The sequence below is a fragment of the Bombina bombina genome, chromosome 10, assembly GCF_027579735.1.
Source record: "Bombina bombina isolate aBomBom1 chromosome 10, aBomBom1.pri, whole genome shotgun sequence".
In the NCBI taxonomy this organism is placed as follows: domain Eukaryota; kingdom Metazoa; phylum Chordata; class Amphibia; order Anura; family Bombinatoridae; genus Bombina; species Bombina bombina.
In genome coordinates, this window is record NC_069508.1 from 105,499,376 (window position 1) to 105,527,213 (window position 27,838).

A 27,838-nucleotide genomic window follows, 5' to 3' on the forward strand; every position below is an offset into this window, starting at 1 on the left:
AAACCTAAATTACCCATTGCCCCTAAAGGGGCATTTGTGTGGGCATTGCCCTTAAAAGGGCATTTAGCTCTTTTATGCTCTTAAAAGGGCAATCAGCTTTTTTACAGCCCAAAAAACCCTAATCTAAAAAAAAAGCAACCTTAAAAATGAAAAAACAAACCCTAAGTCTAACCCCCAAATAGGTACTCACTGTTCCTGAAGTCCGGTAGAGAAGGTCTTCTTCCAGGCGTTGAAGTCTTCTTGGAGGTGGCGACATTTTCATCCAGTGAGGGGACCTCTTCTAGCTTCATCCAAGGCAACGCGGAGCGGAGGTGACTGCGGAATGCAATGCCCTACAAAATGCCCTTTTAAAGGATATTGGTAGTTTAGTTTAGATTACACTTATTTTGTCACTATTTAGACATCTAATGAAACTTTAAAAAATATGTCTACATGTTATTCTCAGACTAATCTTTTCTTTGAATGCATTATTATATGTAGCATTTATTTTCGGCGAGATTACGAGTTTGGCGTTAACAAGGGTGCGTTTCTAACAAGGCTTTTTTTCTAACGCTACCTTAAGCCAACGCTGGTATTAAAGGTTTTTTTAAACCTGGCGTTAGCCGCACAAAGGTGAGCGTAGAGCAAAATTTAGCTCTACATCTCACCTCAATACCAGCGTTGCTTACGGTAGCGGTAAGCTGGCTAAACATGCTCGTGCACGATTTCCCCATAATAAACAAAGGGGCTGAGCTGGCTGGAAAAAAAACTAACACCTGCAAAAAAGCAGCGTTCAGCTCCTAACGCAGCCCCATTGTTTCCTATGGGAAAATAAAAAATATGTCTACACCTAACACCCTAACATGAACCCCGAGTCTAAACACCCCTAATATTACACTTATTAACCCCTAATCTGCTGCCCGGCATCGTCGCCACCTACATTATATAATTAACCCCTAACCTGCCACTCCGGACACCGCCGCCACCTACATTATCCCTATCAACCCCTAATATACTGCCCCCAACATTGCCGCCACCTACATTATACTTATAAACCCCTAATCTGCCGCCCCCAACGTCGCCGCCACATACCTACAAGTATTAACCCCTAATCTGCCGACCAGACATCGCCGCCACTTTAATAAATGTATTAACCCCTAAACCTAAGTCTAACCCTAAGTCTAACCCCCCCTAACTTAAACATAATTTAAATTAAACAAAATTAATTTAACATAATTAAATAAATTATTCCTATTTATTTATTTATTTTCATTAATTTTTATTGACGTTTTCAGCAGGTACAAAAATAAGCTCATGCACAACAAATATTAGGAGTGACATTGTGTTAAATGCTACATTCCTAAGTTAATAAAATAGTAAGAATTATAGAACCACAGATATGTTAATGTACAAAATATAGTTAAAACCTCTTTGTATAATAATTTTCCTATACATGAGCCAATCAGATTTATCCTACCTTAATTCCGATTGGCTGATAGAATCCTATCAGCCAATCGGAATTCGAGGGACGCCATCTTGGATGACGTCCCTTAAAGGAACCTTCATTCTTCAGTTGGACGTCGAAAGAAGAGGATGGATCCGCGCCGGAGGTCTTCAAGATCAGCCGCTCGTCATCGGATGGAACACCATAGAAGATGCCGCCTGGATGAAGCTGTTTGCCGGTCCGGATGTCCTTTTCTGCCCAGATAGGATGAAGATTTCTTCCCGAAGATGGACTTCTTCATTTGCCGCTTGGATCAAGACTTCAGCCGGAGGATGGACGTCACTCTTCAGCCCCCGCTTGGGCTTGGATCAAGACTTTGGAGGCTTGGATTAAGACTTCGGAGGACGGATCGGTGAACCCGGCGTGGTGAAGATAAGGTAGGAAGATCTTCAGGGGCTTAGTGTTAGGTTTATTTAAGGGGGGTTTGGGTTAGATTAGGGGTATGTGGGTGGTGGGTTGTAATGTTGGGGGGGTATTGTATCTTTTTTTTTACAGGCAAAAGAGCTGAATTATTTGGGGCATGCCCCGCAAATGGCCCTTTTCAGGGCTGGTAAGGTATAGGGTAGGGCATTTTTTTATTTTGGGGTCTTTGTTATTTTATTAGGGGGCTTAGAGTAGGTGTAATTAGTTTAAAATTGTTGTAATATTTTTCTAATGTTTGTAAATATTTTTTTATTTTTTGTAACTTAGTTCTTTTTTATTTTTTGTACTTTAGTTAGTTTATTTAATTGTAGTTATTTGTAGGTATTGTATTTAATTAATTTATTGATAGTGTAGTGTTAGGTTTAATTGTAACTTAGGTTAGGATTTATTTTACAGGTAATTTTGTAATTATTTTAACTATTTTAGCTATTAAATAGTTATTAACTATTTAATAGCTATTGTACCTGATTAAAATAAATACAAAGTTGCCTGTAAAATAAATATTAATCCTAAAATAGCTACAATATAATTATTAGTTATATTGTAGTTATATTAGGGTTTATTTTACAGGTAAGTATTTAGCTTTAAATAGGAATAATTTATTTAATAAGAGTTAATTTTTTTCGTTAGATTTAAATTATATTTAACTTAGGGGGGTGTTAGTGTTAGGGTTAGACTTAGCTTTAGGGGTTAATCCATTTATTAGAGTAGCGGTGAGGTCCAGTTGGCAGATTAGGGGTTAATTATTTAAGTTAGGTGTCGGCGATGTTAGGGAGGGCAGATTAGGGTTTAATACTATTTCTTATACAGGGAGTGCAGAATTATTAGGCAAATTAGTATTTTGACCACATCATCCTCTTTATGCATGTTGTCTTACTCCAAGCTGTATAGGCTCGAAAGCCTACTACCAATTAAGCATATTAGGTGATGTGCATCTCTGTAATGAGAAGGGGTGTGGTCTAATGACATCAACACCCTATATCAGGTGTGCATAATTATTAGGCAACTTCCTTTCCTTTGGCAAAATGGGACAAAAGAAGGACTTGACAGGCTCAGAAAAGTCAAAAATAGTGAGATATCTTGCAGAGGGATGCAGCACTCTTAAAATTGCAAAGCTTCTGAAGCGTGATCATCGAACAATCAAGCGTTTCATTCAAAATAGTCAACAGGGTCGCAAGAAGCGTGTGGAAAAACCAAGGCGCAAAATAACTGCCCATGAACTGAGAAAAATCAAGCGTGCAGCTGCCAAGATGCCACTTGCCACCAGTTTGGCCATATTTCAGAGCTGCAACATCACTGGAGTGCCCAAAAGCACAAGGTGTGCAATACTCAGAGACATGGCCAAGGTAAGAAAGGCTGAAAGATGACCACCACTGAACAAGACACACAAGCTGAAACGTCAAGACTGGGCCAAGAAATATCTCAAGACTGATTTTTCTAAGGTTTTATGGACTGATGAAATGAGAGTGAGTCTTGATGGGCCAGATGGATGGGCCCGTGGCTGGATTGGTAAAGGGCAGAGAGCTCCAGTCCGACTCAGACGCCAGCAAGGTGGAGGTGGAGTACTGGTTTGGGCTGGTATCTTCAAAGATGAGCTTGTGGGGCCTTTTCAGGTTGAGGATGGAGTCAAGCTCAACTCCCAGTCCTACTGCCAGTTTCTGGAAGACACCTTCTTCAAGCAGTGGTACAGGAAGAAGTCTGCATCCTTCAAGAAAAACATGATTTTCATGCAGGACAATGCTCCATCACACGCGTCCAAGTACTCCACAGCGTGGCTGGCAAGAAAGGGTATAAAAGAAGAAAATCTAATGACATGGCCTCCTTGTTCACCTGATCTGAACCCCATTGAGAACCTGTGGTCCATCATCAAATGTGAGATTTACAAGGAGGGAAAACAGTACACCTCTCTGAACAGTGTCTGGGAGGCTGTGGTTGCTGCTGCACGCAATGTTGATGGTGAACAGATCAAAACACTGACAGAATCCATGGATGGCAGGCTTTTGAGTGTCCTTGCAAAGAAAGGTGGCTATATTGGTCACTGATTTGTTTTTGTTTTGTTTTTGAATGTCAGAAATGTATATTTGTGAATGTTGAGATGTTATATTGGTTTCACTGGTAAAAATAAATAATTGAAATGGGTATATATTTGTTTTTTGTTAAGTTGCCTAATAATTATGCACAGTAATAGTCACCTGCACACACAGATATCCCCCTAAAATAGCTAAAACTAAAAACAAACTAAAAACTACTTCCAAAACTATTCAGCTTTGATATTAATGAGTTTTTTGGGTTCATTGAGAACATGGTTGTTGTTCAATAATAAAATTAATCCTCAAAAATACAACTTGCCTAATAATTCTGCACTTCCTGTAGGGTTATTGAGGCGGGAGTGAGGCGGATTAGGGGTTAATTATTGTAGGTAGCTGGCAGCGACATTGTGGGGGGCAGATTAGGGGTTAATAAATATACTATAGGGGTCGGCGTTGTTAGGGGCAGCAGATTAGGGGTACATAGGGATAACGTAGGTTGCGGCGGTGTATGGAGCGGCAGATTAGGGGTTAATAATATAATGCAGGGGTCAGCGATAGCGGTGGCGGCAGAATAGGGGTTAATAAGTGTAAGGTTAGGGGTGTTTAGACTCGGGGTACATGTTAGGGTGTTAGGTGCAGACATAAGAAGTGTTTCCCCATAGGAAACAATGGGGCCGCGTTAGGAGCTGAACGCTACTTTTTTGCAGGTGTTAGGTTTTTTTTCAGCTCAAACTGTCCCATTGTTTCCTATGGGGGAATCGTGCACGAGCACGTTTTTGATGCTGGCCGCGTCCGTAAGCACCGCTGGTATTGAGAGTTGCAGTTGCGGTAAATATGCTATACGCTCCTTTTTTGGAGCCTAACGCAGCCCTTCTGTGAACTCTAAATACCAGCGGTATTTAAAAGGTGCGGCCAGAAAAAAGCATGCGTAGCTAACGCACCCCTTCTAACGCAAAACTCTAAATCTAGGCGATAGTAAGCACTATGGTTTGTCACTAGAAGCGCAATATAGGTCACCCACATGGTCTGATAAATCTAAGATGTGATAAATAAACATAATAAGTAAAAGTGGGCTATGTAAAAATAAGCATAAGTAAAAATGGGTTATGTAAAAATAAGCATAAGTAAAAATGGGTTATGTAAAAAGAAGCACAAATAAAAAAGGGCTATGTAAAAATAAGCATAAGTAAAAATGGGTTATGTAAAAAGAAGCACAAATAAAAAAGGGCTATGTAAAAATAAGCATAAGTAAAAATGGGTTATGTAAAAAGAAGCACAAATAAAAAAGGGCTATGTAAAAATAAGCATAAGTAAAAATGGGCTATGCAGCTATTTAGGTATTTTGAGAGTCATATATAGTGCCAGATAGATGCGAGCCATGTGGGCAAAGTTAAGGATTATGCATAAGAATAAAGAACCAAGCTCTATCCCAGGAGGGGAAGAATAAGCAGATGCCTTAAGCAAGTATACAATTGAACTTGGGCAGGGTATTAAAATTAGCTCAACATGGCTATTTATGTGAACATAATCATATAGCAAGCAGGCCTTAAATTATATATACCTAGGTAGCTTGGGAACCGCAGGGATTTTTGTGTAGATTAGGTGCGTGAGAGGCATTTGAAACCATTTAGTAGTAGGTAAAAACTGTTAAACAAATATCTAGGCAACTAAATCTAAGTAAAGTGGGAGTAAACAGCATATAATGTCTTGCCAAACTTTTAGTTTATAACATATTCAAGTGTAAATACCAAAAAGAAACTATATACAATGTAGAGCTGCAATCTTCAAGTATCATACTGGCTGCAGACAGACGCTTGCACTTATGTAGCCTTAAAAACCAATATCCATACTCACTAGCATCCATAAACTGGGAAAGGTGTATTTATTATACCATACGGGAGAGTAAAGGGAAGGTATGTTCTAGACCTAACTAAGCTAGAGCAATACACCCTTGTACATAAAGCTGTTGAAGCCATGCTGCTTCGGCCAATAGCAACACAGCAACACACACTGGCATGTATAGGAGGAATCTTTTAAGGAAACAATATATTGCAAAGTATTGTTGAGTGCACAGTAGTACACTACTGGTAAGAAATCTGGTTATGGGTGGAACCACAATTCTAAATTCTTAACCAGGCCATGAGTGCAAGCTACACAAAGCAACAAATCTGAAAGGAGTAGCTAGAACTATGTGAGTGCAGTATAGTCAAAATTGCTGCATCTTAGCTAATTTAACATGGAAAAAACAGGCACAATAACTGTCTGAGTAGTGTCACACGAGATCAGAAGCACATTTTTTATACCTGGGCTCACAGTCAACTTTACACTGTTATAAAACTTTTAACTAGGCTAGTACATAACTATATGAATGAAATGGCAAAGACAACACTACTATAAGGGGAATGACTGCCTCCCCAATTGTGAAATTACTGGATCAACAACACACTTGTCGAGAATCAAAGATATGAACAAATATTAACCCTTGCAGTAACCTTATCGCAAAGGAGTGGGGTAGGAAAAGTCTAACTGATGGTATAGTAGTAGAGTTAACTTATGGACTGTGTGGATTGCGGAATAATGCCACATTTAACCCATTGCGTTCAGGCAGATGTCCAGATTCCTAACCCTCACCCTTCTTCCATGCCTGTGGGGCCAATGCAAGTAACCTCTGGGTGGTGGGTCGGCTGAGAATCATCCTAAAACAGCCTGCTGGCCTGCAATTCTTTGGGAAGAGCAGGAGGGTTGAGGATCCAAAAGGGGGAGAGAGCAGCGTTACCTGCGGTCCACTTCGCACCCCACTGACGAGAGTAGTAGCTAAGTATATATATATATATATTATATATATATATATAACAGCATGTTTAATATTTTTTTATATTCTTAATTTTTAAAAAATATTTTATATGTAATATTTCAAAAACGTTTTTCAAAAATATTTTATGTGCGCTAACTGCATTAAGATCTACATCGTTAAACACAATGTGCAAAACATATATTTTACATTCCTTTGTTCTTCAAATAGAAAATAATGTCCTTATATTATTAAATATATATTTATATATGTATATCAACTGTTAATGTAAAATGCATATCTATACCTATATATCTAAAGGAATAGATATGCTGGTATAGGTATATACACACAGACACACATACATATATATATATATATATATATATATATATGTATATATATATATATATATATATATATATATATATGTTTTTAAGAATAAAAAGAACACTATCCAGTAAGTGAATACAATATATATATATATACACACAGTAAAACACATAAATACATATATACACACAAAGATACATATATATAAATATAATATACTATATATATATTATATATATATATATATATATATATATATATATATATATATATATATATATACATATTTAGACATGTGTATGTATGTTTTTTTTTTAACACCTGAGACCCCCATACTGCAACTGCAAATTTATTTTTTATGTATTTTGTGACACTTTAAAATTAACCAGAGCTCTGAAGTCGCGTTAACCCGACGTGCGTTATATTTCATTGCACTCAAGCAAACCCATTTGCTCATAATCCGCCAACCCCCCACAACGCAATACACCTAACTCAGCTATTAACTCCTAAACTGCCAACCCCCCACATCGCAATAAACCTAATTAAGATATTAACTCCTAAACTGCCAATCACCACAACGCAAATAACTAATTTAATTACTAAGCCCCTTAACCTAACACCCCCTAAATTGACCTCAATTACATTAAATAAAAAAATTAAGTTACAATTAAAATAAAAAACATACCATTACTTAAAAAAACTAAGATTAAATGAAATTAATCTAAATTTACAAGAAATAAAAAAGTCTAACATTACAGAAAAAATAAACCAAAATATCAAAAATAAAAAAATTAAACCTAGTCTCTATAAAAATAAAAAAGCCCCCCCCCAAATAAAAACACCCCCTAATCTAAACTAAACTACCAATACCCCTAAAAGGGCCTTTTGTAGGGCATTGCCATAAGCTAAACAGCTCTTTTACATGTAAAAAAAAATTACCCCCTAACAGTAAAACCCCCCACCCACCAAACCCGCCAAAATAAAAAAACTAGCACTAAAAAAACCTAAATTACCCATTGCCCCTAAAGGGGCATTTGTATGGGCATTCCCCTTAAAAGGGCATTCAGCTCTTTTATGCTCTTAAAAGGGCAATCAGCTCTTTTACAGTCCAAAAAACCCTAATCTAAAAAAAAAAGCAACCTTAAAAATGAAAAAACAAACCCTAAGTCTAACCCCCAAATAGGTGCTCACCGTTCTTGAAGTCCGGCGGAGAAGGTCTTCTTCAAGGTGGTGAAGTCTTCTTGGAGGCGGCGACATTTTCTTCCAGCGCGGGGACCTCTTCTAGCTTCATCCAAGGTGACACGGAGCGGAGGTGACCGCAGAACAAGACCGGCGACCGCAGAGCCATCCAGCGTGGAGATCCTCTTCGTGCGATCACCGCCGCACACTGAGGATTGAATACAAGGTACCCGTTTAAAAATGGGGTCCCTTGCATTCCTATTGGCTGACATTTTCAAATCAGCCAATAGGATGAGAGCTACTGAAATTCTATTGGCTGTGAGTACCTATTTGAAGGTATTAGGGATTTTTGGGGCTGTAAAAGATCTGATTGCCTTTTAGAGGGCAATGCCCATACAAATGCCCCTTTTTTTAGGGGGGAACTTAGTATTTTTTACATGTAAAAGAGCTGTTTAACTTAGGGCAATGCCCTACAAAATGCCCTTTTAAAGGATATTGGTAGTTTAGTTTAGATTAGGGGGTGTTTTTATTTGGGGGGGCTTTTTATTTTCATAGGGATTAGGTTTAATTTTTTTATTTTTGATAATTTGGTTTATTTTTTTTCTGTAATGTAAGACTTTTTTATTTTTTGTAATTTTCGATTAATTTCATTTAATGTTAGTTTTTTTTTAAAAGTAATGTTAGTTTTTTTAACACAAACAAATCAATAAGCTGCGCACAGACACGTACACAAACAAATGTATACACTGTATTCAGTTATAAATTTATGCTGTTGTTACTTAATATCCTAATGTATAAATTTCCAATTATATTATTGGTGACAACGTTATATAGATAATAATAATCAACCAGTTCATAAATAAGCTCAATACCTGCTAAAAAATAGCTGATAAAGCTTTAGTACGTCCAAAGAGACAATACCAGTGGTAATAATGATAGTAAAAATAATAATGATAGTATTTGTAATACTAGAAATACAGTTACATAGGATAACAACCACTTCATTAACTCACATTCATGTCTCTGGGAGTAATGGTAGATACTTTATAGTAAATTCAAAGTTCCTCTGTATGGGTTAGTTTCTCCCTTGGTGACGAATCCTTTGAGCAGCTTCCAGATTCACTGAGCACAAAGGAGTGATCAGGTTTTGAATGCACTATAACGATAAGAACACAAAGCGCATCCCAGATTCAAGGTAAAATCATTTATAGCTTTATTTGTGCACACAATCTAATGCACTTACAAGAGTTAAAATATTAAAAGCCTTGTTAAAAAAAGTCCTGGTATACTTCACAGTTCTTGTTCCACAGGAATCAGCAGGTAGCGACCTCTGCTCCTCTTCTGTATACCGATAGTAAAATCTTTTGAGAAACGTTTTTTCAAAAGTGTATTAACCAGATTAAAGGCCTCTTATAATGTGCAGAGTCTTATAGTTATAGGTAGACCATCCCGTCTACGCGTTTCGTTTGTCCTCTGCAAACTTTCTCAATACAGTGGAAGTTAATAACTTAATTAGGTTTATTGCGATGAGGGGGTTTGGCGGTTTAGGGGTTAATACATTTATTAGGTAGATTTGCAATGTGGGTGAATGGCGGATTAGCGGTTAATAGATTTATTAGGTAATTTGCGATGTTGGGGTTGACGGAATTAGGGGTTAATAGTTTTATTAGGTAGATTGCAATGTGGGTGAATGGCGAATTAGGGGTTAAAAGTTTAATTAGGCTGTTTGCTATGTTGAGGTTGGCAGATTTAGGAGTTAATACTTTTATTAGGTAGATTGCGATGTGGGTGAATAGCGGATTAGGGGTTAATAATGTAATTAGGCATATTGCGTTGTGGTTGGTGGTTTAGGGGTTAATACTTTTATTATTAGTTGCTATGTGGGGTGATGACTGATATAAGGGTTTTGACGTGTCGGGTTTATTTTTGGAAGGCGGGTTAGACTGTTATGGGATATTTAACTTTTTTTAAATTTTCTTAGGCGCCGGCATTTTCTAAACTGCCGTAAGTAACTGGAGACTCCAGAAATTTGTATTTACTCACATTTCTGGATATCGCTAGTTTATACAACTTATGGCAGTCTATTAACTGCTGGCGGGGTTTATGTGATTCACAAAATGTGCTCAATTTGTTTTATATGCACACTTTCTGAGGCTCCAGCTCCTGAGCATGTGCAAAAGTGCACAGTATGTACCTATATGCATTTTGTGATGTTGGCTGTGATTTGACACAAGGGGCAGAAAAAATATTCTACAGCTCATTTCAAATCAATAGTAAGTGCTATTGCGTTGTCTTTTTTATTATGTGTTTGTCAAATATTCAATTGTACTGTATTTTGTGGTCCTTTAAAATTACTTTTTTTAAACTCCACAAGTGCATCTATTTTCAAATGGTTAAATCCCAAATGTTTCTTCTAATACACCTTAATAGTGATGTCGCGAATAGTTCGCCGGGGAATAGTTCCCGGCGAACATAGCATGTTCGCGTTCGCCGCAGCGGGCGAACATATGCGATGTTCGATCTGCCCCCTATTCGTCATCATTGAGTAATACTTTGACCCTGTACCTCACAGTCAGCAGGCACATTCTAGCCAATCAGCAGCAGACCCTCCCTCCCAGACCCTCCTACCTCCTGGACAGCATCCATTTTAGATTCATTCGGAAGCTGCATTCTTAGGGAGAGGAGGGACAGTGTAACTGCTGCTGATTAATAGGGAAATCGATAGCTAGGCTAGTGTATTCAGTGTCCACTACAGACCTGAAGGACTCATCTGATCTCTGCTGTAAGGACCCCAAAAAGCCCTTTTTTCCTGTGTAATCTAATTGCAGTTGCCTGCCTGCCAGTGTGTGTGCCAGGCTCACAGCGTATACTGTGCCCACTTGCCCAGTGCCACCACTCATATCTGGTGTAACATAAGTGTAAATTAAAAAAAAAAAAAAACTTTTTTGACTGTGAAACATCAGTCTGCTTGTGTAATCTAATTGCAGTTGCCTGCCTGCCAGCGTGTGTGTCAGGCTCACAGCGTATACTGTGCCCACTTGCCCAGTGCCACCACTCATATCTTGTTGAATAGTAGTGTACCTTTAAAAAAAAAAAAAAACTTTTTATAATTGTGAAACATCAGTCTGCTTTTTTGTGTCAGGCTCACAGCGTATACTGTGCCCACTTCCCAGTGCCACCACTCATATCTTGTTTAATAGTAGTGTAAGTGTACATTTAAAAAACAAAAACTTTTTTGACTGTGAAACATCAGTCTGCTTTTGTATGTCAGGCTCACAGCGTATACTTTGCCCACTTGCCCAGTGCCACCACTCATATCTTGTTTAATAGTAGTGTAAGTGTACATTTTAAAAAAAAACTTTTTGGACTGTGAAACATCAGTCTGCTTTTTTGTGTCAGGCTCACAGCGTATACTGTGCCCACTTGCCCAGTGCCACCACTCATATCTTGTTTAATAGTAGTGTAAGTGTACATTTAAAAAACAAAAACTTTTTTGACTGTGAAACATCAGTCTGCTTTTTGTGTCAGGCTCACAGCGTATACTGTGCCCACTTGCCCAGTGCCACCACTCATATCTTGTTTAATAGTAGTGTTAGTGTACATTTAAAAAAAAAAAAAACTTTTTGGACTGTGAAACATCAGTCTGCTTTTTCTCTTGTTAAGTGTATCCAGTCCACGGATCATCCATTACTTATGGGATATTAACTCCTCCCCAAGAGGAAGTGCAAGAGGATTCACCCAGCAGAGCTGCTATATAGCTCCTCCCCTAACTGCCATTACCAGTCATTCTCTTGCACCCAACGACTAGATAGGATGTGTGAGAGGACTATGGTGATTATATTTAGTTTTATACCTTCAATCAAAAGTTTGTTATTTTATAATAGCACCGGAGTGTGTTATTCCTTCTCTGGTAGAATTTGAAGAAGAATCTACCTGAGTTTTTACTATGATTTTAGCCGGCGTAGTTAAGATCATATTGCTGTTTCTCGGCCATCTGAGGAGAGGTAAACTTCAGATCAGGGGACAGCGGGCAGATTAATCTGCAAAGAGGTATGTAGCAGCTTATTATTTTCTGACAATGGAATTGATGAGAAAATTCTGCCATACCGATATAATGTAAACTCAGCCTTAAATGCAGTAGCAGCAACTGGTATCAGGCTGTCATGTATGTATATTTTACACTTCAGTATTCTGGGGAATGGCACTTCACTGGAATTATACTGTGTGCATAAGACTTTAGCCTAATTTGCAGGGACTGGCAACAGGCTCTTTAATAACACTTAATTTATGTTAAACGTTTTTTGCTGGCATGTAAAATCGTTTCATTTTCTGAGGTACTGGGTGAATAAAATGTTTTGGGCATTATTTTTTCCACTTGGCAGTTGTTTTATTTAATTTATGACAGTTTACTGATCTCTCTCACTGTTGTGTGTGAGGGGGAGGTCAAAAAATTCAGTCAGAAGCTCATTGTATTTCCTGCATGATCCGGTTCATCTCTACAGAACTCAGGGGTCTTCAAAACTTGTTTTGAGGGAGGTAATCATTCACAGCAGAGCTGTGAGATTGTAGTTGACTGTGATAAAAAACGTTTATTTCTGTAACTTTTTTTTCTGCTATCAGGGTTAGTTATCCTTCGCTAATGGGAACAAGCCTTTGCTAAAATTGTGTTTTTTACAAAGATTTGATGCTATAACCTTTCAGTTTATTAACTTTCAACTGTCATAACTCTTTCTGTGCTTCTTATAGGCACAGTACGTTTTCATATTATAGTAAATTACTTGAAAAGTATTTCCAAGTTGCTAGTTTATTTGCTAGTGTGTTAAACATGTCTGATTCAGAGGAAGACATCTGTGCTATATGTGCTAATGCCAAAGTGGAGCCCAATAGAAATTTATGTACTAACTGTATTGATGCTACTTTAAATAAAAGTCAATCTGTACAAATTGAACACATTTCACCAAACAACGAGGGGAGAGTTATGCCGACTAACTCGCCTCACGTGTCAGTACCTGCATCTCCCGCTCGGGGGGTGCGTGATATTGTGGCGCCGAGTACATCTGGGCGGCCATTACAAATCACATTACAGGATATGGCTACTGTTATGACTGAAGTTTTGGCTAAATTACCAGAACTAAGAGGTAAGCGTGATCACTCTGGGGTGAGAACAGAGTGCGCTGATAATGTTAGGGCCATGTCAGATACTGCGTCACAACTTGCAGAACATGAGGACGGAGAGCTTCATTCTGCGGCTGACGGTTCTGATCCAAACAGATTGGATTCAGATATTTCAAATTTTAAATTTAAGCTGGAAAACCTCCGTGTATTACTAGGGGAGGTGTTAGCGGCTCTGAATGATTGTAACACAGTTGCAATACCAGAAAAAATGTGTAGGTTGGATAAATATTTTGCGGTACCGTCGAGTACTGATGTTTTTCCTATACCTAAGAGACTTACTGAAATTGTTACTAAGGAGTGGGATAGACCCGGTGTGCCGTTCTCACCCCCTCCGATATTTAGAAAGATGTTTCCAATAGACACCACCACACGGGACTTATGGCAAACGATCCCTAAGGTGGAGGGAGCAGTTTCTACTTTAGCTAAGCGTACCACTATCCCGGTGGAGGATAGCTGTGCCTTTTCAGATCCAATGGATAAAAAGTTAGAGGGTTACCTTAAGAAAATGTTTGTTCAACAAGGTTTTATATTGCAACCCCTTGCATGCATTGCGCCTGTCACGGCTGCAGCAGCATTTTGGTTTGAGTCTCTGGAAGGGACACTTGAATCAGCTCCATTAGATGAGATTACACACAGGCTTAAAGCTCTTAAGTTAGCTAACTCATTTATTTCAGATGCCGTAGTACATTTAACTAAGCTTACGGCTAAGAATTCCGGATTCGCCATTCAGGCGCGCAGAGCACTGTGGCTAAAATCCTGGTCAGCTGACGTTACTTCTAAGTCTAAATTACTTAATATACCTTTCAAAGGGCAGACCTTATTCGGGCCCGGATTGAAAGAAATTATCGCTGACATTACAGGAGGTAAAGGCCATGCCCTGCCTCAAGACAGAGCCAAACCTAAGGCTAGACAATCTAATTTTCGTTCCTTTCGGAATTTCAAAGCAGGAGCAGCATCAACTTCCTCTGCTCCAAAACAAGAAGGATCTGTTGCTCGCTACAGACAAGGCTGGAGACCTAACCAGTCCTGGAACAAGGGCAAGCAGGCCAGGAAACCTGCTGGTGCCCCTAAAACAGCATGAATTGAGGGCCCCCGATCCGGGAACGGATCTAGTGGGGGGCAGACTTTCTCTCTTCGCCCAGGCTTGGGCAAGAGATGTCCAGGATCCCTGGGCGCTAGAGATAATATCTCAGGGATACCTTCTGGACTTCAAATACTCTCCCCCAAGAGAGAGATTTCATCTGTCAAGGTTGTCAACAAACCAAATAAAGAAAGAGGCGTTTCTACGCTGCGTACAAGAGCTTTTATTAATGGGAGTAATCCATCCAGTTCCACGGTCGGAACAGGGACAAGGGTTTTACTCAAATCTGTTTGTGGTTCCCAAAAAAGAGGGAACTTTCAGGCCAATCCTGGATTTAAAGATCCTAAACAAATTCCTAAGAGTTCCATCGTTCAAAATGGAGACTATTCGGACAATTTTACCCATGATCCAAAAGGGTCAGTACATGACCACAGTGGATTTAAAGGATGCTTACCTTCACATACCGATTCACAAAGATCATTACCGGTATCTAAGGTTTGCCTTTCTAGACAGGCATTACCAGTTTGTAGCTCTTCCATTCGGATTGGCTACGGCTCCGAGAATCTTCACAAAGGTTCTGGGTGCTCTTCTGGCGGTACTAAGACCGCAAGGAATTGCGGTAGCTCCGTACCTAGACGACATTCTGATACAAGCTTCAAGCTTTCAAACTGCCAAGTCTCATACAGAGTTAGTACTGGCATTTCTAAGGTTGCATGGATGGAAGGTGAACGAAAAGAAGAGTTCTCTCTTTCCACTCACAAGAGTTCCCTTCTTGGGGACTCTTATAGATTCTGTAGAAATGAAGATTTACCTGACAGAGGACAGGTTAACAAAGCTTCAAAATGCATGCCGTGTCCTTCATTCCATTCAACACCCGTCAGTAGCTCAATGCATGGAGGTGATCGGCTTAATGGTAGCAGCAATGGACATAGTACCCTTTGCACGCCTACATCTCAGACCGCTGCAATTGTGCATGCTAAGTCAGTGGAATGGGGATTACTCAGACTTGTCCCCTACTCTGAATCTGGATCAAGAGACCAGAAATTCTCTTCTATGGTGGCTTTCTCGGCCACATATGTCCAGGGGGATGCCATTCAGCAGGCCGGACTGGACAATTGTAACAACAGACGCCAGCCTACTAGGTTGGGGCGCTGTCTGGAATTCTCTGAAGGCTCAGGGACAATGGAATCAGGAGGAGAGTCTCCTACCAATAAACATTCTGGAATTGAGAGCAGTTCTCAATGCCCTTCTGGCTTGGCCCCAGTTAACAACTCGGGGGTTCATCAGGTTTCAGTCGGACAACATCACGACTGTAGCTTACATCAACCATCAGGGAGGGACAAGAAGCTCCCTAGCAATGATGGAAGTATCAAAGATAATTCGCTGGGCAGAGTCTCACTCTTGCCACCTGTCAGCAATCCACATCCCGGGAGTGGAGAACTGGGAGGCGGATTTCTTAAGTCGTCAGACTTTTCATCCGGGGGAGTGGGAACTTCATCCGGAGGTCTTTGCCCAAATACTTCGACGTTGGGGCAAACCAGAGATAGATCTCATGGCGTCTCGACAGAATGCCAAGCTTCCTCGTTACGGGTCCAGATCCAGGGATCCGGGAGCGGTTCTGATAGATGCTTTGACAGCACCTTGGACCTTCGGGATGGCGTATGTGTTTCCACCCTTCCCGATGCTTCCTCGATTGATTGCCAGAATCAAACAGGAGAGAGCATCAGTGATTCTAATAGCGCCTGCATGGCCACGCAGGACTTGGTATGCAGATCTAGTGGACATGTCATCCTGTCCACCTTGGTCGCTACCTCTGAAACAGGACCTTCTGATCCAGGGTCCCTTCAAACATCAAAATCTAATTTCTCTGAAGCTGACTGCTTGGAAATTGAACGCTTGATTTTATCAAAACGTGGTTTTTCTGAGTCAGTTATTGATACCTTAATACAGGCTAGGAAGCCTGTTACCAGAAAGATTTAACATAAGATATGGCGCAAATACTTATATTGGTGCGAATCCAAGAGTTACTCATGGAGTAAGGTTAGGATTCCGAGGATATTGTCTTTTCTACAAGAAGGTTTAGAAAAGGGTTTATCCGCTAGTTCCTTAAAGGGACAGATTTCAGCTCTGTCCATTCTTTTACACAAACGTCTGTCAGAAGTTCCGGACGTTCAAGCTTTTTGTCAGGCTTTAGCTAGGATCAAGCCTGTGTTTAAAACTGTTGCTCCACCATGGAGTTTGAACTTAGTTCTTAATGTTTTACAGGGGGTTCCGTTTGAACCCCTTCATTCCATTGATATCAAGTTGTTATCTTGGAAAGTTCTGTTTTTAATGGCGATTTCCTCGGCTCGAAGAGTCTCTGAGTTATCTGCCTTACATTGTGATTCTCCTTATCTGATTTTTCATTCAGACAAGTTAGTTCTGCGTACTAAACCTGGGTTCCTACCTAAGGTGGTCACTAACAGGAATATCAATCAAGAGATTGTGGTTCCATCTTTGTGTCCTAATCTTTCTTCGAAAAAGGAACGTCTGCTACACAATCTAGATGTAGTCCGTGCCCTGAAATTTTATCTACAGGCAACTAAGGATTTTCGACAAACGTCTTCCCTGTTTGTCGTTTATTCTGGTCAGAGGAGAGGTCAAAAAGCTTCGGCTACCTCTCTCTCCTTTTGGCTTCGTAGCATAATACGGTTAGCCTATGAGACTGCTGGACAGCAGCCTCCTGAAAGAATTACAGCACATTCTACTAGAGCTGTGGCTTCCACTTGGGCCTTTAAGAATGAGGCTTCTGTTGAACAGATTTGCAAGGCTGCAACTTGGTCTTCTCTTCATACTTTTTCCAAATTTTACAAATTTGACACTTTTGCTTCTTCGGAGGCTGTTTTTGGGAGAAAGGTTCTTCAGGCAGTGGTTCCTTCCGTATAAAGAGCCTGCCTGTCCCTCCCGTCATCCGTGTACTTTAGCTTTGGTATTGGTATCCCATAAGTAATGGATGATCCGTGGACTGGATACACTTAACAAGAGAAAACATAATTTATGCTTACCTGATAAATTTATTTCTCTTGTAGTGTATCCAGTCCACGGCCCGCCCTGTCACTTTAAGGCAGGTAATTTTTCCATTAAACTACAGTCACCACTGCACCCTATGGTTTTCCTTTCTCTGCATGTTTTCGGTCGAATGACTGGTAATGGCAGTTAGGGGAGGAGCTATATAGCAGCTCTGCTGGGTGAATCCTCTTGCACTTCCTGTTGGGGAGGAGTTAATATCCCATAAGTAATGGATGATCCGTGGACTGGATACACTACAAGAGAAATAAATTTATCAGGTAAGCATAAATTATGTTTTTGTGTCAGGCTTACAGCGTATACTGTGCCCACTTGCCCAGTGCCACCACTCATATCTTGTTTAATAGTAGTGTAAGTGTACATTTAAAAAAAACTAAAAAAAATTTGACTGTGAAACATCAGTCTGCTTTTTTGTGTCAGGCTCACAGCGTATAATGTGCCCACTTGCCCGGTGCCACCACTCATATCTTGTTTAATAGTAGTGTAAGTGTACATTTAAAAAAAAAAAACTTTTTGGACTGTGAAATATCAGTCTGCTTGTTTGTGTCAGGCTCACAGCGTATACTGTGCCCACTTGCCCAGTGCCACCACTCATATCTTGTTTAGTTTAATAGTAGTGTAAGTGTACATTTAAAAAAAAAAAACTTTTTTGACTGTGAAACATCAGTCTTCTTTTTTTGTGTCAGGCTCACAGTGTATACTGTGCCCACTTGCCCAGTGCCACCACTCATTTCTTGTTTAATAGTAGTGTAAGTGTACATTTAAAAAAAACAACTTTTTGGACTTTGAAACATCAGTCTGCTTTTTTGTGTCAGGCTCACAGCGTATACTGTGCCCACTTGCCCAGTGCCACCACTGATATCTTGTTTAATAGTAGTGTAAGTGTACATTTAAAAAAAACAAAAAACTTTTTGGACTGTGAAATATCAGTCTGCTTTTTTGTGTCAGGCTCACAGCGTATACTGTGGCCACTTGCCCAGTGCCACCACTCATATCTTGTTTAATAGTAGTGTAAGTGTACATTTAAAAAAAATGACAGGCAGAGGCAGGCCACCCTGCAGGTGCCGTCGTGGTCATGGTGCTGTGATTCCCTTTGGCCCTAGAATAATGCCCAGTGTTCAGAGGCCAAGTACCATGAACTCGAAAAGTTCTGAGGACATAGTTGACTGGCTAACACAGGATACCCAATCTTCTACAGCTTCCGCTCGGAACCTTGACGCCCCATCCTCCTCCAGCTTAGCTTCGGGCACCTCTCAAGTTACCACTCGCCCGTCTGCCGCCACCACCAACACTAGCACCACAGCCGCTTCACTTGATCTGTCAGAGGAGTTATGTACACCTCAGTGTGAAGAAATGAGTGATGCGCAACCATCATTGACAGAGGATGTAGATAACAGTGATATGTCTCAGTCAGGCAGCATTACAGACGTACGGTGTGATGATGATGATGTTGTACCCGCTGCTGCTTCCTTTGTTGAGTTGTCAGATACAAGTGAAGCGGTTGATGATGACGATGTGTCCGTGGATGTCACGTGGGTGCCCACTAGAAGAGAAGAAGAACAGGGGGACAGTTCAGATGGGGAGACAGAGAGGAGGAGACGAGTTGGATGCAGGAAGAGGTCGTCTCAAGGAGCTAGTGGCACAGTCAGACAGTATGCATCGGCACCCGGGGTCAGCCAGACAGCACGCCAATCAACACATGCTGTTGCCACCACCAGAATGCCGTCATCGCAGAGCTCAGCAGTGTGGCATTTTTGTGTGTGTCTGCCTCTGACAACAGCGATGCCATTTGCAACCTGTGCCAAAAGAAACTGAGTCGTGGGAAGTCCAACACCCACCTAGTTACATCTGCTTTGCGAAGGCACATGATCGCACATCACAAACGCCTATGGGATCAACACATGAGTACAAGCAGCACACAAACTCAAAGCCGCCATCCTCCTCCTGGTCCAGCATCTTCAGCCACGTCAACCACTGCTGTCCTCCTTGCCCCCTCTCAACCATCCGCCACTCTGTCTCTCGCCTTGAGCAGTTCCTGCTCATCAGCCCACAGTCAGGTGTCTGTCAAGGACATGTTTGAGCGTAAGAAGCCAATGTCACAAAGTCACCCCCTTGCCCGGCGTCTGACAGCTGGCTTGTCTGAACTCTTAGCCCGCCAGCTTTTACCATACAAGCTGGTGGAGTCTGAGGCGTTCCAAAAATTTGTAGCTATTGGGACACCGCAGTGGAAGGTACCCGGTCGAAATTTCTTTGCACAAAAGGCAATCCCCAACCTGTACTCGATTGTGCAAAAGGAAGTAATGGCATGTCTGGCACACAGTGTTGGGGCAAGGGTCCATCTGACCACTGATACCTGGTCTGCAAAGCATGGTAAGGGCAGGTATATCACCTACACTGCACATTGGGTAAACCTGCTGACGGCTGCCAAGCATGGAATGCGTGGCTCTGCAAAGTTGTTGGTGACACCGCCACGACTTGCAGGCAGGCCTGCTGCCACCTCCTCTACTGCTCCTACTCCATTCTCTTCCATAACCTCCTTGGCTGAGTCCTCTTCTGCTGCTGCGTCTTGCTCCACATCAACGGCACCCCCCCAGCTCCCCAGGTACTATTCCACATACCAGATACGGCAGTGTCACGCCGTCTTGGGGTTGACTTGCCTGAAAGCAGAGAGTCACACCAGACCAGCACTCCTGTCTGCCCTGAATGCACAGGTGGATCACTGGCTGACTCCGCACCAACTGGAGATCGGCAAAGTGGTTTCTGACAAAGGAAGAAATTTGGTGGCGGCATTGAATTTGGGCAAGTTGACACATGTGCCGTGCATGGCACATGTGTGTAATCTGATCGTACAACGCTTTGTACATAAGTACCCAGGCATACAGGACATCCTGAAGCAGGCCAGGAAGGTGTGTGGCCATTTCAGGCATTCCTACATGGCCATGGCGCACTTTTCAGATATCCAGTGGTGAAACAACATGCCAGTGAGGCGCTTGATTTGCGACAGCCCGACACGTTGGAATTCAACACTCCTAATGTTCAACCACCTGCTCCAAAAAGAAAAAGCCGTTAACGACTATTTGTATGACCGGGGTGCTAGGACAGCCTCTGCGGAGCTGGGAATTTTTTTGCCACGTTACTGGACGCTCATGCGTAATGCCAGTAGGCTCATGCATCCTTTTGAGGAGGTGACAAACCTAGCCAGTCGCACCGAAGGCACCATCAGCGACATCATACCATTTGTTTTTTTCCTGGAGCGTGCCCTGCGAAGAGTGCTGGATCAGGCCGTAGATGAGCGTGAAGAGGAAGAGTTGTGGTCACCATCACCACAGAAACAGCCTTATCAGCATCGCTTGCTGGACAAGCGGCAACGCTGGCAGAGGATTGTGAGGAAGAGGAGTCAGAGGAGGAATGTGGCTTTGAGGAGGAGGAGGAGGAAGACCAACCACAACAGGCATCCCAGGGTGCTCGTTGTCACCTATCTGGTACCCGTCGTGTTGTACGTGGCTGGGGGGAAGAAGATACCTTCAGTGAGATCACTGAGGACGAGGAATGGGACATGAGTAGCTCGGCATCCAACCTTGTGCAAATGGGGTCTTTCATGCTGTCATGCCTGTTGAGGGACCCTCGTATAAAAAAGCTGAAGGAGAACGACCTGTACTGGGTGTCCACGCTACTAGACCCCCGGTATAAGCATAAAGTGCCTGAAATGTTACCGAATTACCACAAGTCGGAAAGGATGCAGCAGTTCCAAAAGAAATTAAAAAGTATGCTTTACACAGCGTATAATGGTGATGTCACAGCACAACGGGAATCTAACAGGGGAAGAGGTGAAAGTAATCGTCCTCCTCCCACAACCACGCCGGAAAGGACAGGACGCTTTACAGACGTGTTGTTGATGGAGGACATGCAGAGCTTTTTAAGTCCTACGCACCGCCACAGCCCTTCGGGGGCCACCCTCAGAGAACGACTCGACCGACAGGTAGCAGACTACCTCGCCTTAACTGCAGATCTCGACACTCTGAGGAGCGATGAACCCCTTGACTACGGGGGGTGCAGGCTTGACCTGTGGCCTGAGCTATCCCAATTTGCGATAGAACTTCAGGCCTGCCCCGCTTCAAGTGTCCTGTCAGAAAGGACCGTCAGTGCAGCAGGAGGTGTTTTCACTGAGAAGAGAAGTCGCCTAGGTCAAAAAAGTCTAGATTACCTCACCTTTATTAAGATGAATGAGGGATGGATCCCAAAGGGACTGACAGTGGGCAATACATTCAACTAAAAAAGGCCTGATGAGATGAGCTGCCTTGGACTAAAAATGGTCCACACGCTGTGTATTTTATCTCTGAATGCCGGATGACTTGCGTGACTTATCCGCCACCAACTAGGGTTCAAGCCGCAATGTTTTAGGGCACTTTCTGCCTGGGAAACAAACATCAATTTTTCGGCTGCAACAATACCTAATTTTTCAGGTATGTGTACATGCCTAATTTTTCTGGCCTCTGGTGCAGCACTGTGGCTTCAAAAACCAAACCAATAAAAAAGGCACATAACAGGGATTAAACTGATAGGAATAGTACTACTTAACACACCACTCCTATCTGGTGGCACATTAGATTGCATGCGCAGTGCCCCAAATTTGAAGTAGGAGGACCGACCAAGCATCTTTTTCCATCTCCCGGTTCCTAAAATCCATGCCATATACACGTCCCCTGATAGGGGACGTAACAGGGATTAAACTGATAAGAATAGTACTACTTAACACACCACTCATATCTGGTGGCACAGTAGATTGCACGCGCAGTGCCCCAAATTTGAAGTAGGAGGACCGACCAAGCATCTTTTTCCATCTCCTGGTTCCTAAAATCCATGCCATATACATGTCCCCTGATAGGGGACGTAAAAGGGATTAAACTGATAAGAAAAGTACTACTTAACACACCACTCATATCTGGTGGCACAGTAGATTGCACGCGCAGTGCCCAAAATTTGAAGTAGGAGGACCGACCAAGCATCTTTTTCCATCTCCCGGTTCCTAAAATCCATGCCATATACACGTCCCCTGATAGGGGACGTAACAGGGATTAAACTGGTAAGAATAGTACTACTTAACACACCACTCATATCTGGTGGCACAGTAGATTGCACGCGCAGTGCCCAAAATTTGAAGTAGGAGGACCGACCAAGCATCTTTTTCCATCTCCCGGTTCCTAAAATCCATGCCATATACACGTCCCCTGATAGGGGACGTAACAGGGATTAAACTGATAAGAATAGTACTACTTAACACACCTTATAATAATGCAGAGAGAGGCAACGCAGAGAGAGGAGTCTGAAGAAGAGGAGTCAGAGGAGGAAGGTGGCTTTGAGGAGGTGGAAGACCAAACACAGCAGGCGTCCCAGGGGGCTTGTTGTCACCTTTCGGGGACCCTTGGTGTTGTACGTGGCTGGGTGGAGGATTTCTGTCTTCGATACATTAGTGTGTGTGTTAAATTTAGGCTTATATATTGTCAATATGTCATTGCAGACTAAATTAAGAAATGTAGTAGACTGAGGCGATATGTTACTAGGTGGGACAAATTGTGATTTAGGTTTTAGGATTTTACGCCATTCATCCTCTAAAGTGATATCATTAGCCTCAGATTCTCCCAAGAGGGTGATCAGATCATTAAGAGCTGATTTATCTGTTACGAAAAAACAATCGGGGTCCTCAGAATCAGAAAAGTATTTTTTAATAAAATTTTTCTCACAAATAAGTGTGTGTCTTTAATTGCTTCGAAATTGTTTATCTGACTAGTTGGTACATAATATTAACCTCTTTTAAGAGCTGAAATATGAGTTGTGTTAGTATTTTATCTGATAAGTTGACAATATTTAAATTAGAATTAGATGTAGGTATGTTAATATCAGACATATCAGGTTTACTTAGTTCTACTTGTATGATTGATTTTTTTGAGAGTGATTTTTGTGACTGTGTGATTGATTTTTCTAACTGAACCGTACTTGTCTCCTTGTATGGGGTTGGATGCCCTCTCCCCCTTTTAGTCCTCCTCCTAAAGGGGTACTTTTTATATTAATGTGAGGTTGACACTTATTGCTAAGGATAGATTTGGATGAATTCTCACCATCTGAGATTTCAGAATCTGTAGTGTCATACTCTTTGTCTGATAAATCAGAATCTGTGTTATTATTGGACGTATGACTCCACTGGTATACTTTAGCCTGAGCATAATCTGTCAGGTCTCTATCAATCTTTCTTTCCTTTTTGTCAGAAATAAACTTTGTACATTTTTCTACCTCACTTTTAGTCTTAATATAAGATTTTTGAAAGTCATTTTGTGTCTCAAATTGTTTTAGGTCATCACTAATCTTAGTTCATCAGTCACCTCTTTAAGTTTGTCAGTCTCATGCTTAATTAAATATCCAATCGATTTTAGAGAGCACTCAGTTAGTGCTCCCTCCCATTTAGACTTAAGTTCAGGTTTAAGATTACAGAAAGTGGGGAACATTTTCAAGCGTAAGCCTCTAGGAATTACTTTATTCTGTTGATAAAAATCATACATGCCTATATTCCACTGTCCCTTTATCTGTTTTTTTTCTGATTTTCTTTAAGTCTTTTAACGGTTTTAACCATTGCCCTGTGCTGTTTAATTCTGAATTATGTTTGTTCCCTAAATCAGATGTTACATTTTTTATATCGTCTGACCATTTTTGCAATTCTGCACCTAAATCAAAGGTCGCCATAAAAGAACTGTGCTCTAGCAATATAGAGAGAAAAAGAGAGGCTATGAGGTCCCCCCAAAAGAAACTTCAAATTAGAAAAGGTTTAATATAGCTGGCACTAGTCACAAGTGTGGAGTTAGGGAATAATGGACCACAGGTCCGGTGCTACCCCCAATTATAGGGATAATTTATACAAAAAGTTGGAAAGGGACCAACCAAGGTGGGGGTTTGAATAGCACTCTTCCCTAAAGAATGAGTAATGACGATTATTAAAATCTATATACTTTATTGGTTATCAGTAGATAAAATAGAAAGAGAATAAGGTTTCTCAAAATATACACCTAATCAAATTAAACTAAAAACAAATATGTACAATCACCCCCCTGTTTCCTGGCCCATATCTGCAGCCGTCGGCATCAGGTGACAGGGGTGAGAGACATACAAAGAGGTACTCAAATTAACATACACGTTTCGGCTGTCTAAGCAGCCTTTCTCAATGTTTTGGAAATCACCAACCAAACAGCAATATTCATTAAACCAATCAGTACTTCCATCAACACACCTTCCCCTCTATTAGTCCAATCACATAAGTCTGTGTAAACTGGGGGCGTGTGGTTGCTAATATTGCTGTCATAATTGGCTGGTGATGTGCGGTTAGGGGTGGGGTCCTCTCATTTGTTATTGTTTTAGAATGTCATCGGAATCATCATATGCCTGTTTGAGTATAGTCAAATACAATAAGCCGTGACATAGCTTATCAACACAAGTATTACATTGGTAACATAGTATCACAGAACGTTGCTATGTAGATACTATTATGTATATGGTGTCACATAAATTAAGTTGTGAATTCATTATTGATTACCGTACACCACCGATACATAACTCTTTGTTATTTAAATATTGACTTTACCAATTATTAACACTTACTTATGTAATTTATGTAGAATGAAATATGAAACAGTTAATGATCCAATAGTAAGTTACGGATATTTTATAATGAGTGTAAATAATATAGCTATTTAATTCATACACAGAGGCCTAGTTATCAACGTGTCAACTTTCCTGCCTTCGCCGGCCCAATACGCCCGCCTAAGCTTGCCTACCATCGCCGCCACGGACCTGAAAAATTTCGCCTAAATTATCAATAAATCTGTCAAAAAGCCACGCACCAAGTACGGGGCGATGAGCAGCGGACTGGGAGAGTTATCACTCATCCGATCTCGCTGCTCTTCGGCTTTTTTACAGCTTTATTGCTAGCCTGTCACTAAGCACCCACACTAACTACACTGTTCTACCCCCTATACCGGCGCCCCCGGAACCCCCCGCAACTCAATAAAGTCATTAACCCCTAAACCGCCACTTCTAGACCCCACCGCAACTCTTATAAATGTATTAATCCCTAAACCGCCGCTCCCAGACACCGCCGCAACCTACATTATACCTAGTAACCCCTATCCTGCCCCCCCTATACCGCCGCCCTCTATAATAAAGTTATTAACCCCTATGCTGCTGATCCCGCACCTCGCCGCAACTAAATAAATAGTTTAACCCCTAAACCGCTGCTCCCGGACCCCGCCGCAACCTATATTAAACTTATTAACCCCTAATCTGCCCCCCTACACCGTCGCCACCTATAATACATTTATTAACCCCTATCCTGCCCCCCACTACACCGCCGCCACTGTAATAAATTTATTAACCCCTAAACCTAAGTCTAACCCTAACCCTAAACCCCCCTAAATAAATCTAAATAATATTTCTCTTATTAACTAAGTTAATCCTATTTAAAACTAAATACTTACCTTTAAAATAAACCCTTATATAGCTACAATATAAATAATAATTATATTGTAGCTATCTTAGGATTTATTTTTATTTTACAGGTAACTTTCAATTTATTTTAACTAGGTACAATAGCTATTAAATAGTTATTAACTATTTAATAGCTACCTAGCTAAAATAAAGAGAAATTTACCTGTAAAATAAAAACTAACCTAAGTTAAAATTACACCTAACACTACACTATACTTTAATAAATTATTCCTATTTAAAACTAAATACTTACCTGTAAAATAAACCCTAAGATAGCTACAATGTAATTAATAATTACATTGTAGCTATTTTAGGATTTATATTTATTTTACAGGTAACTTTGTATTTATTTTAGCTAGTTAGAATAGTTATTAAATAGTTATTAACTATTTAATAACTACCTAGCTAAAAGAAATACAAAATTACCTGTAAAATAAATCCTAACCTAAGTTACAATTAAACCTAACACTACACTATCATTAAATTAATTAAATAGATTAACTACAATTAAATACAATTACATAAACTAACTAAAGTACAAAAAATAAAAAAGCTAAGTTACAAAAAATAAGTTACAAACATTTAAAAAATATTACAACAATTTTAAGCTAATTACACCTAATCTAAGCCCCCTAATAAAATAACAAAGCCCCCCAAAATAAAAAAAATTCCCTACCCTATTCTAAATTAAAAAAGTTCAAAGCTCTTTTACCTTACCAGCCCTTAAAAGGGCCTTTTGCGGGGCATGCCCCAAAGAAAACTGCTCTTTTGCCTGTAAAAGAAAAATACAACTCCCCCAACATTAAAACCCACCACCCACATACCCCTAATCTAACCCAAACCCCCCTTAAATAAACCTAACACTACCCCCCTGAAGATCATCCTACCTTGAGTTGTCTTCAGCCAGCTGACCCACCGATGGAACCGAAGAGGAGATCCAGAGCGGCAGAAGTGATCCTCCAAGGGGCGCTGAAGAAGTCTTCCATCCGATGAAGTCATCATCCAGGCGGCGCTGAAGAAGTCTTCCATCCGGGCGATGTCATCTTCTAAGCGGTGCTGAAGAAGTCTTCCATCCAGGCGATGTCATCTTCCAAGCGGGGTCTTCAATCTTCTTTCTTCAGGATCCATCTTCATCCCGCCGACGCGGAACATCCTTCTTTCCAGATGGACTACCGACGAATGAAGGCTCCTTTAAGGGACGTCATCCAAGATGGCGTCCCTTCAATTCCGATTGGCTGATAGGATTCTATCAGCCAATCGGAATTAAGGTAGGAAAAATCTGATTGGCTGATTGAATCAGCCAATCAGATTGAAGTTCAATCTGATTGGCTAATCCAATCAGCCAATCAGATTGAGCTTGCATTCTATTGGCTGATCGGAACAGCCAATAGAATGCGAGCTCAATCTGATTGGCCGCCTGGATGATGACTTCATCGGATGGAAGACTTCTCCAGCGCCCCTTGGAGGATCACTTCTCCTCTTTGGTTCCATTGGTGGGTCGGCTGGCTGAAGACAACTCAAGGTAGGATGATCTTCAGGGGGGTAGTGTTAGGTTTATTTAAGGGGGGTTTGGGTTAGATTAGGGGTATGTGGGTGGTGGGTTTTAATGTTGGGGGGGGGGTTGTATTTTTCTTTTACAGGCAAAAGAGCAGTTTTCTTTGGGGCATGCCCCGCAAAAGGCCCTTTTAATGGCTGGTAAGGTAAAAGAGCTTTGAACTTTTTTAATGTAGAATAGGGTAGGGAATTTT